Source organism: Sabethes cyaneus, chromosome 3, assembly GCF_943734655.1.
Source record: "Sabethes cyaneus chromosome 3, idSabCyanKW18_F2, whole genome shotgun sequence".
Taxonomy (NCBI): Eukaryota; Metazoa; Arthropoda; class Insecta; order Diptera; family Culicidae; genus Sabethes; species Sabethes cyaneus.
Window position 1 is genome coordinate 142,099,668 of NC_071355.1, and position 6,000 is coordinate 142,105,667.

General features: G+C 42.2%; 1 protein-coding gene across 2 annotated transcripts in view; it reads right to left on the bottom strand.

Moving 5' to 3' along the window:
- LOC128743257 (protein bunched, class 2/F/G isoform) overlaps positions 1 to 4,450 on the bottom strand; it is a 315,245-nt gene extending 310,795 nt beyond the window's left edge. For both annotated transcript variants that reach the window (XM_053839803.1, XM_053839802.1), the window contains exon 1: positions 3,198 to 4,450. The gene's annotated coding sequence lies outside the window, so the exon portion shown is untranslated. The remainder of the gene's footprint in view (positions 1 to 3,197) is intronic.
- Positions 4,451 to 6,000: the final 1,550 nt, after the last annotated feature.

A 6,000-nucleotide genomic window follows, 5' to 3' on the forward strand; every position in this document is an offset into this window, starting at 1 on the left:
TTTCTGCTGCACTAACTTCCATCGCTCATCGACACTGGCACCGTTAAATTGCTGACATTCGGCTACTCAGTGTCCTACTCGACCACACGACAGGCATTGCTTGCCTGATTTGGTGCTTGTAGGGATGCTGCTCGGTGTAGGAGTTGTGGAAGCGAGAGGATTTTCGACTGCGGAGTGGGTTTGAACGACACATGTATTTCCACCTTTCTGCTTGATGCTCCTGCTTTCGGCTTGCGTGAGGAATTTTGTGGTGGTCGGTCCCGGAATGTTGAAGGAAACCTCACTGGCCGCCGTGACCAACCCGGACATGAACTGGCCGAACGTATCCAGTGAAACTGGATGATGTCGGTTTTTAAAAACTGCCCAGTCGAGTCGCATTGAACCCGGAAGTTTCTCCACCAGTTCCTGTAAGAGAACTGCATTCGCCAGATGGTTCAACTGCTGCGCCGCTTTGAGGTGGCGACTAGATTCTGCACTGCTAGACCGAATTGCATAATAGTTTCCAGTCGGTCGAGCCTCGGCTGTGGGATTTGATGTATTTTACTCAGCAAGGACCGGATCAGGAGTTCCGGTCTTCCGAAGAGAGTACGCAGGGTCTGGACGACGTGCGGTACACTTGCTGGTAAGAGTAATCGGCTTCTCACCGATTCGAGCGTTGAAGGTGTACCAAGTTTCCTGCATCTGAGCAACCGCAAGTAACCGTAGATTGCTGGGCCACTCTTCTGGGCTCCCGCTGAAAACAGGTAGATCTTTCCCCAAAACCTGTCTCGCAGCAATTTGCGCTTGCGACAGGGTTGCACCGGAGAAAATGGGAACAGTCGGTGCAGGTTGTGGTACTTGAGCTGGCCTTGTAGAATGTGATCCGATTACTGGTGCTGTACCGAACCTGTTGGAAAACGCGGTGGAAATTCGTGAAAACGGGAATCGTTGGTATTCTGCACCACTAGATGATGAACTAGTAGATGAACTAGGAAGTTCTGCGGCTCGGAATTGTGCGGTACGAATGGTAGCGGGGAAGTAGGTTGTTCCGCTGGGTCTCCGGGAATCTGATTCGCGCAAAGATCATTTGCTTGCACTGATCGACTTCCATCTGATCTTCCAGCGGCCTGTCCGTCTAGCCAATTGTTCACCTTCTTGTTAGAGTTGACGACCGAGCCACTCGCATTGCTAGCTTCCGCCACTTGCCGAAGAAGGCTCTGTCGCTTTTCGAGGGATTGCTTCCGTAGCTGCTGTTACTTCCACTTCAACTTCAACTCTTCTTTAAACTGCCTTTCACGATGTAGTTTTTTAATTTTTCCTTCTTCCAGCAGAGCTTGCTCGTCCAGCTTTTGCTGTTCTTCGACGAGTTTTAGCTGTTCCGCCAGCAAAGCAGCTCGCGTGCTGGATGTCACACTTGGCGGTGGGTCGGGATTCTTCTTCGTCTTTCTTGAACTCACCCGGGAAATCGCCTTAGATCCCTTAGATGTTTGTGGTTCAGCAGCGGGAACCTTCAGTCGATCGTCTTTGATCGGTTTATCTTGCTTTGAGCATCGTCGACAGACATACCTGGCATGCTGCTGTCGGATTTCCTCACCGACACCGGCATATCCGAAGTGCTCCCACCGTTGGCAAACTTCACATTCGACCATCTTACTTTCCGGGGAGTCCGTCCGTTTACACGACTGGCAATTGTGTGGGGAATCATTTTTAACGGCCATACTTCCGATACCCGAACATATTTCTTAAAGAAATGGTGGGTTATGTCGACCAACTCTGAATAGCGACACGTGTTTTTATTGTGTGAAGCTTTAAGCTAAAAAATATGTTTATTTTAAGGAAATTTGATAGAAAGCAATTCAATTTCCTCCAGAAATGTTGAGAATACCACGTACCTACACATCGTACAGGGTCTGGTACTCGCAGTGTAACCTATTCGAAAGGCCATAGTTTGATTTGGAAATGATTTTATTTATTTCAAAGTACGTAATATGTGAAAATAATCAAAGTTACGAATCAATTCACTTTGGCTCGATATGACCAGCTTTTGCTTTGCCGACGGTTAAAAACAAATTAGAAACTGCCGGAATGTGACTTGCCGGAATGTGACTTGCCTGAATTTGACCCAATCACGGATCACGGATTACAGGTTGCTGTTTTTTTTTTAGCTCGGACGTTGAACTTTGAAATGATTCAGAGAAAAATAGTCCATTGGATTTGCGTCTGGAGAATTAGACAGCCATTGTTGGGTCGAATTGAAGTTCGCAAAGTGGTTTTTCAGCCATTCGTGGTTTACTCGCGCTTAGTACCGAATCTTGCTGACAGCTGCTGCCAGTGTTACAGATCACAACGCACCTTAATTTTGCGTCAAAAAATGAGCCCGCCTGAATATAACTTTTATCGGTGTAGCTGCAGCAACTTTCTAAGTTGATCTGAACAATGATTGGGGCCTGTTGGTCTTCCAATGAAGCTTATGCATGGCAGATTACATGAATGTTCTCATTGCAAAGTAGAGATGCTAATCACGTGACAGAATTCCTAAGCGCGATAAATGCCTACTGGAAAAAAGAAGTTTGTCACTAATTGGTAAAAAAATGTGGTTCATTAGCATATGGCAGAAAAGTTGAAGCATTGTTGACAACACGTTTTCAGAGAGATTGATAGAAAGGAAACAAAAACAGAACTATTTTGGATCCTTCAATATTTTATGCACTCTGTAATTTCTATATAAGCAAATCTCCTTGCAAATCACAAAACAAGATCTTTGAAATGGAGTTACTCGCGGAAATCGTGTACACAAAAAATAGGACAGATTACCTATACTGCTATATTGACGTATTTAACTTTCTACCAGCACTGCCCTATAACTCGTTACGCCAATTTATTACATTTTCATTGGGATGGTAAAGGTTACCCTTGAAATTATAGCACAGATATAAAAACTTGAAATTTCGTGTGTGATCATAAATTAGCCAAAAACGATTATTAGGTGATTTTCCATAAAGCAACTTTCACGTGTTGCTGTCAGTCACTAACAACATTTTTTCCTTTTCATTAAATTTTCCACTGAAAAACTAGAAAAAGAAATATTTATTGGTTGGTTTAAAAGCTCTGCCATTTGCGAAGACTTGAATCCAAGAATAAAATTTGTTACTGCCTGAAGCTTTAAACTACAGCACAAAGAAACCAGTGTAAAAAAATAATCGATCGCTCATACTTACTTCACTTAACACCGACCAGTTGACCGACGCAGGATCCACTAGCGAAACAACTAAATATTTTGAAAACTCGTATTAAATTTACAGATTACAGACTTGAACAGTAATCACTTGTTACAGCTGTGATAAAAGTAAATAAATAAAAACACTAATCGAAAAATTGTCACTGGAACTGGGAGTTGCTTTTAGAAGTAGCAGGAAACTACAAAAAAAAATTAATTCGAAACAGTCGGCACTCGCTCGCCGTTCTTTCCTCTAGATTTGTTGTTGTTTTTTGTTGTTATCGCACCGCTAGACACTACACGCATACACATGCACACATACACTCCGCAAGCTGTCAAAAATTTTCGCTCTCTCTCTCTCTATCTCTCACTTTGCCTCTCTCGCCGATCTCGTTCACTGCGGCGACGTTTTTTCTTACTTTTCCACTTTCTGCCTCAGCTCAGCCAACTTGCTTCGTGCTTCGTTGTGGTTCTTTTTCTTATGCACTTTTCAGTGGAATTTTCTTCCGTTCAACGCATATGCCTCCTTACTTTTTCGACAGCAAAAAGGAAGTCAAAATTTGGCCTGCTTTCCACCTTCTTCACTATTTGTTTCCCACACACTCTCCGCCAACCATGTACACGAGGTAGATTGCGGTGCAACAAAATATTCGCACGCAATTAGCAATACTAGCCGAAACATGCAATGGAAACGCAATCAGCCTGGCGAAAAGACGAAGAAATTAATCACGTTATCATCAATTACTGAATGCACTTGCTAATCAGCGAAGATCTGCCGTAGAATCCAGCAGCAGATTTGGAATATCCTTTTGCTTGCTTTAACACTTTAGTCTGGTGTCTTTTTGACAGGGAAGTCGTTTCGCGACTCACCCTTTTACGTAGGGTCCTACTTTTGCATGAAATAATCCTAACGCCAGTTGAAGCGATTCCTGCTGAATTATTACCACAGACACGTGAATGTTTTTTCCTTTGTCCGGGAGCTTAATGCAATGACGGACAATCACACGGCTGATGGATTCACAAAAATCCGATCGACACAGACGACCACGAAGAGAAAAAAAGAGATCTCGCTCGATTGCAAATTTAAATTTCACTTTTCACTAGCGGCCAGTGTGGTTTTGGTGCAAATATTTACACCAACGAACGGACTGTTCTGTACCGAACCGAATAATGGTGCTATCACTGCTGGTAGTAGATGTTTTGCACACAAATTAAGCCGATAATCACGAATGCTGCGAATTTTTTCAACACCACGGCAGCCATATTCGATTTTTGCTATAACCCGACGTCTTTGCGATGATTTTCTACTATCTGTCGTTAGTTAGCTGTCAAAAAAAGTCATGGAAGATGGCAACATTGATGGCAACAATCAAGATCAAAAACCAAGAGGTAGCGAAGGAAGCGCTGTTTCTTCGGATCATCAAAACATATATTCCAAATTGCATCAAAATCGCAAGATGCAAGAAACCTGAAACAGAATACAGACGCCAATACAATCCCAGCAGCGTGCTGTCATTTGCGAATACAAAGTTGCTGATATTTGTCTGGTTTCTGTGTGAGAAAACAAAAGGAAGTATTGTTGCTTTTGTTTTCACGCAACTTTTGACAATTCGGCATGAAATTTTTGTAAGTGCAAACAAGCTCAAAAATCTCTTAAAGCGAATTTGTTTATTCAATCCGGGTTGGAAATGGATGAATTTTATCTGTCAGATAGGAGCGAATGAACACAAAAAATTCATCCAGTTAATATGTTGTTTTCGTTTTTATGGTGTAGCTACACCGTTTGGTGCTACACACTTCGCTGTATAAACGAACGCTCGCGGTGCAGCAGCAGGGTTGTGGTATGGGTGTGTTGGTGTTTTCCTATCCAGCTTTTTACGAGCAATAATGGTGGATGCGTTCGTAATATTTTAACAGCATTTTGGACATTTCTCTAATACATCGCACGTTTTCTTTCCGTACATTCCTTTAGTTTTACCGTGAACGCACGGAAAGAAAACGTGCGATGTATTAGGGAAATGTCAAAAATGCTGTTCAAATATTATGAACACGTCCACCATTATGGCTCGTAAAAAGCTGCCATAAAGCTATAATGGCGGAAGGCATAATCCATGATCGTATTTTCTTTCCGTACGTTCCTTTAGTTTTTCCGTGAGAAAGTTGGGAAAGGAAACGCGCGATGCAAACAGAAAATTTATTTAATATCAAAGTGGCTGTTAAAATAATACCACAGACTAACAGACGTAACACTGGAGCCTCATTCCATCGTCAATAAAAACGATCATTTTAAATTTTTGCAAACAACAGTCGCTGCTCGCGAGAACGCCGCTCGCGTGCGCTGGTGCTGTTGTCAGATAATATCCAGCTTTTTACGAGCCATAATGGCGGACGTGTTCGTAATATTTGAACAGCATTTTTGACATTTATCTAATACATCGCACGTTTTCTTTCCGCGCGTTCACGGTAAAACTTAAGGAATGTGCGGAAAGAAAACGTGCGATGTATTAGGGAAATGTCAAAAATGCTGTTCAAATATTATTAACACGTCCGCCATTATGGCTCGTAATAAACTGGATACGTCGCAAGTTTTCTTTCCGCATTTTCCTCTGGTTTTACCACAGACAAACAGACATCTCTTGGAAGAAAAATCAACAAAACATATCGTACTTCACATTTAGCTTGAACACCAGCACCATCTATGATAGACATTCCCAAATATCAAATACTAACAGGAGTATTCCTCGAAGTACTAAGTATTTTTTATGAGGAATTCTCCTTCTTTCGTTAGTAATTTAAAAAAAAAA